Source organism: Triticum dicoccoides, chromosome 5B, assembly GCF_002162155.2.
Source record: "Triticum dicoccoides isolate Atlit2015 ecotype Zavitan chromosome 5B, WEW_v2.0, whole genome shotgun sequence".
NCBI lineage: Eukaryota > Viridiplantae > Streptophyta > Magnoliopsida > Poales > Poaceae > Triticum > Triticum dicoccoides.
Window position 1 is genome coordinate 377,219,084 of NC_041389.1, and position 5,727 is coordinate 377,224,810.

At 43.8% G+C, this 5,727-nt stretch overlaps 1 long non-coding RNA gene across 8 annotated transcripts; it reads left to right on the forward strand.

The window, feature by feature from the left end:
* LOC119309265 lies at positions 1-4,538 on the forward strand. 8 transcript variants are annotated; one of them, XR_005150415.1, is made up of 7 exons: positions 1-812; positions 893-1,838; positions 1,970-2,123; positions 2,259-2,378; positions 2,898-2,983; positions 3,088-3,166; positions 4,181-4,538. It is a non-coding gene; the product is annotated as an uncharacterized LOC119309265 (long non-coding RNA). The 8 variants fall into 8 exon arrangements; XR_005150414.1 differs by having other exon boundaries at positions 1,970-2,378; XR_005150409.1 differs by having other exon boundaries at positions 2,259-2,983; positions 4,181-4,534.
* The last annotated feature ends 1,189 nt before the right edge of the window (positions 4,539-5,727 follow it).

The window sequence follows — 5,727 nt, forward strand, 5'->3', positions numbered from 1 at the left end:
TTCGACCTCTCCTCGCTTCTCTCCTGCATGTCTCTCTCTCTCTCTCTCTCTCTCTCTCGCAGTCGTCACCGCCGCCAGCCATCCTCCCCATCGCCCCCTTACCCCCGTCATCTCGCACTCACTCCACCCCTCTCACAGTCGCCGCCGCTAGCCATCTCGTAGGATGGAGACGCTGGCCATCTCCATCTCCTCTCTGTCGCCGTCTGATCCAGATGCGGCCGCAGTCTGCCGGCGCCGCAGGCGGAGGAGACGCGCCTAGGAGGAGCTTTCTTCATCACACGCGGCAGCCGGCGTAGCTCTGCCTCCCACACTCCCATCGTCTCCGTCACACCCGGTCACTGTACACGGAGGGGGAGGAGTGGTGGCCGGCAGAGATCTGCCTCCTTCATCCAGGTGGAGGCGTTCGGCGGCGGCCTGGCCGTGGCGTTTTAGTCGACGGACCCGTACGGGGACTTCCGGGTGTCGATGCAGGAGATGGTGGCCGCACACGGGGCCGGCGGCTGGGGCTGGGGCTGGCTGGAGGAGATGCTGGGGTGGTACCTGCGCGCCAATGGCAAGGACACGCACGACACCATCGTGACGGCCTTCGTCAACATCATCGTCTCTGTCGCCGACCCCGGCCGCGGCTCCTCCTGCTCGTCCCAGATCTCGTCCTGCGCGTCCGTGGACGGGGATCAGTAAACTAATCTTACTTCCGTGGCATGGTTAATGTGGTGAGAGTGAACTTTGCCGAGCTAGCTAGCTAATGATGGCGGAGTGTGGTAGATGAGTGAGAGGGCTGCGGCGTCGAGGTCCGAGGGGCGGCGATGTGGGTGGGTTGCTTTGCCTTGTGTTCAGGAAGATTTTCCTCATTGCTCTCTGACCATCACCTGGTTCATCTGTGATTTGGCAGGGAAAAGATAAGGGATGAGAGGCACGCGTGTGAGCAGGTGGAACAATGCAAGCGCCTCAGTGACCCGTCAGTCTCCAACAAGGGTTTTGAACTGAATGCTCATCAGATTACCCAGGTTTGGTTTTATTGTATGGGTGCTTTGTTCTTTAATTTGCAGAACATGTTTGAACAACGTTTCGGCCTTCACGGATTAGTATAGTACCCTAACTGTCGCATAAAAGTGGAAGAAAGTAAGTGCAGTACCATATTATAAGCACTGTCAAGTTATCTGCATTGCTCGTTTGGTTATTGCTTTGAGAGAGTCATTCTTCACGGATTGCTCGGTACCAGCCAATATTAAACACCCTTGTGTATCTGAATTGTCGCACGGTTGTGCTAGATAGTACTGCATTGGATGTTTATGTTTGATAATTGAGTTGTACTTTTCATACATATCTGTTGGTAGAGCCGTTCTTACTTCATTCAAAGGCTTGAAATGCTACCGTTGCAATGTTCTCCACAAGATATAGATATTTTTTCTGAGGTCAAGTAGGCACAGGGAAGTATTAGCATCAAATAGCTGGTGTGGCATGTTGTATGCATGGAGGGTACACCATCAAGATGTCTATATGTTGCAAAAGCAAAGATACATATCTTGCTTGGAGAGTTATCTCTTCAGCTATGCTTTAAATTGGCGGGTTACTGGGACTTAAACCTCAAATTGAAAAGACTCTCGGGACTACTAGGGCAACCTTTTGGTATAATGCATGAACCAACTTGCCAAAAAGCACCTTTAACTTGAACAAATGTTTTTGACAGGAGCAATTTTTTCTTCCTGTAACAGGAGATTGGGTTAATCTCCACCATCATCGACAGGGAGAAATCAACGGAATCAGTTGTTTTGTGACTGATTCCATCGCATCTCTGGTGTACACGATTTTGATTTCTGAACAATGTCATTGTGTAGGTACTGTCCAATTAAACGAAGTGTATAACTCCAGCCGGCAACAGCGAGATTAGGAATTAGTATTACGCATTAGTTGCTGACGATTTTGGTTAAGCTGATCAATCTTGTTGTCTGTTGGTGGTGGAGGTCAGGTCCGCCGTCAGCAGGGGTTGTTTTCCTGGGTTATGAGCTGATTGCTAGGGAGGTGTACACTAGAGGACATGTTCACCACTGATAATTCAATGGAGTGTGTAGACTGATATAGTACCTACTACCTACTCAAAGGAGGAAAGGTCTAAGTCCCAGGTGAATCTGTGCTTCTTTTGAACCTTCTCTCTCTAGCATATCCCTTTGTTTCACCAAACTGTTGTAGTATGGGGATTATCTTAACAAGAGCACTTTTATTTTTGTCACATATTTATATGGGTAAAGTTTTCGCAGTTAATAAGTTGTTCCAAAGAGTGCTTAGCCTGATGCTTTGAAGATCAAGTTTCAGCGTGGCTTACAATGTTAGATCAGTTTGAGTTTCTGTACCAAGTTGAAAGCCTAATGCTCCAAATGGTACATTCTAATTTTATAACTATCCCTTATTTTCTTAATCTGAAAATGACAAACCACCCGTATGCTCTCTAAATTCAGGGTAAAACTGAACCTAAATTCAGATATATTTTGATGTAATCATACATTAGTTGCAACTAGATTATATGAGCATATCAGACTATATGGTCTCATAGACCTTTAGAAGTTGTTGATATTCTCTATTTTTGGCCACATCATTTCTGTAAAAATAGTAGACTGAAGCTTGTACTGTCAAACAGAGTTGCTATTGTATTGATGCCTTGGAATGTTGTTAAATCAAGTAATGCAGCTGAATTTGTCTGCTACATGTTAATCTTGCTCTTTGATACTTGTTCACAAATTGTTTACTTGATGCTTCATGGCAACTGCTATTCTTACAAGACTATCAATCTGAGATCATAACTCAGAAAAATGAGATGTGCACATATGTTTATATTTTGATTTACTAATGGTTTCCTTGATGTGAATGTTTTCTTGCATTATCTGATTTCTAATCTGCAGTAAATGTGACACAAGTTTATCATTTCTCATTGTATGGAGTGAACCGAGACATCAACTAGCTGGACGTGGAAGTGTTGTTCCTGAAGGTACTGAAATTGGAGCGGACTTCTCAGGCTCAATTATCGTTTTTGTACTGAATAGTTGCATGCATAACGAAGGTAGATGTTTGAACTATGAATCTGTTTTGCAGGAGAAGTATGAGGTTGTGCTTGACAAGATCTCCAGGCTGGAGGAGATGGCTTCTCTGTTCATTTATATTCTCCTTGAAGGTAAGTACAGTGTGCAATACTCTCTATCTTTTGGAGAATAACAAAAAACCAACTTCAGTACTCTCTTAAGACAACCATGTGTATTATACATGGCTCGGACATGCTGGCGGATGTCCGCTAAGTATTTTGGGAAGGGAATGAACAACTCTTTCAGAATAGCAAACAAGTGCTACAATATAAGGAATAAGTACATACATCTTATATATATTTTTCACCTTGAAGAGCACATTACATTTGTTACGAGTTGAAACAATTTGTGTAGTTTATATTGAAAAGGCATCATGAAGGTGTTGTAGATGTTTTTTTTAAATAATCTGATATCTTTTGATTTAAATCACATAGCACAAACGTATTTTGCTAAAAAAAAGGGCAACCTGGTGCATGTAGCTCCCGCTTGCGCAGGGTCCAGGGAAGGGTCCGACCACTTTGGGTCTATAGTACGCAGCCTTTCCCTACATTTCTGTAAGAGGCTGTTTCCAGGACTTGAACCCATGACCTCATGGTCACAAGGCAGCAGCTTTATAAAAATAATAATATTAGAACTAGGCGTATATTCTCTTTAGCTACGCCCTCTGTCCCAAAATAAGTGTCTCGACTTTGTATGAGACACTTATTTTGGGATGGAGGAAGTACATTATTATAGTAGTTGTAAATACTAAATAGAAAACTTTCAAGTCTTCCATTTTTTCCAAACTGTTCATCGTATGAGACATAACAAAAAGCATTTGATCCATTGATGTGCAATACCAGACTCTATACTAACTTATTTTTGCTCCACATAATTAAACCTGTCAATAATCAATCTACTCTGTGAAAATGAAGGCTTGCAACTATTATATGACAACAATGTTGTTTTTGGTACATTCTCCTTCAGTTATGTGCAATTTGCGTTCGATTCCAATTTGCTGGTTTACAAATCTTATTTATTTGTTTCTATGTCAAATGAAGTATGAGTTGCTATGTAACATTAAAAAAACTCTGTTTGTCCAATCCTTTGTTGTGATGTATTTGTAGCATGAGATGTCGGATTCAGAGCAACAAGGCGACTAAATGATGGGGTTATGGCAAGGAGGCACACATATGGATGATCGGTGAGGTCGCTAGAGCTTATGAGAGGGGAATGGATTCTGTCGCCACGATGTTGAATGGGACGCGCACCACTTTTTTTGTACCTATATTAAAGTATATTTGTGTGATGAGCAGCTACAGCTTGTGTTTGCAAATATGTTCCTTTTTAGCTTTAACCATTTTTTGTGAAGAGAATATTTTGTAAACCAGTGCAAACTTTGCCTAAATTACCATCCATTTGGCAAAATGTTAAAGCAGATTAGATCATTCCTCGCAATAATCATTGGAGTTAAGTTTCAATCCATTGATTCTATATGTCCTGTTCAGTACCTTTCGTGCCAAGGGGAAGTGTTTGTGTGCACTCCGAATACTAATACTAGATGTTCTCTTCAAAAGCAAAATTAAAATGATTATATTTGGACATTTGACCTTCGAATGATTTGCATGCTTATTGGAAATAGTAACGTACTTAGTTATATCTGAATTAATGCAATTGTTGTTCCGTAGCGACGCACTTATTAGTATACCAAATAGCTATGACCTTATAGTTTTACCGTCTCTACTGGCATTGTGTTTGGATTTTCCTTTCTTATTATGTTTCTACTCTTAGTACTTGCTCTCTCATGTTCATGCTCTTAGTACTGAACATAATGCCAATATAAGTTTTTATGTTTTCATGAACGCACTGGACTCGGTGTGGCCTTATAATCTCACGACCATATTGAACTTGATGATGTCTTGCTTTTGGTATAGCTGAATGTTTTTTCTCTTTTTCTTGAACCAGAGAATTCGTTGTCCTGTTGAATACGTGCCCTAAACAATGTTTCCTACTAACTTATCATTATATGCTTGACCCAGACGTTGGGACCGGCATCCTCGCGCCAAGGCGTGGTACCGATCTAGTAAGTAAGAATATGGGTCCATGGTGAGCTCGCTGGCCGCGGGGAGGTACAGAGATGCATTCGATTCCTAGGTTGCTCTGATAGCCAGAGCAGTGTAGCACGAGTAGCTGTTCATGCTTAATTCGCAGAGTCTTATTCCGGTACTGTTGCGCGCTGTTGGTGCTTTATTGCAGCAGTCTTAATTTACATGTTTGAAGGGCCTAGACAAAAGGTTGCGGAAATTGAACTGAATCGTATGCACTTCTCATGAATTCTCCGCGCGTTCAGAATTGGTGCAAGTTTTGTCTTTAGAGCATCTCCAACAGCCGCGCTAAACTAGCGCCGCACCGCAAAATAGGCCTTTTTAGCGTGCGCGCAACGCGGCGGCTCGCTCCAGCGGGCGCGTAAAAACGGCGCGCGCGATAACGGATTGGGCGCGCAGTCAAAAACACTTATCCGCGCGGTGTATTTGGAGCGCCAGCTACAGCGCGCGGCACACTCGAGCGCTCGCGCCCGCACTCTCTCCCTCTCCTCGTCCTACGCCCTGCGCGCGCCGGCGCCGGCGCCCTGCCCCCTGCCATGGACGCGCACACTGGCGCCCCGCTCACCCCG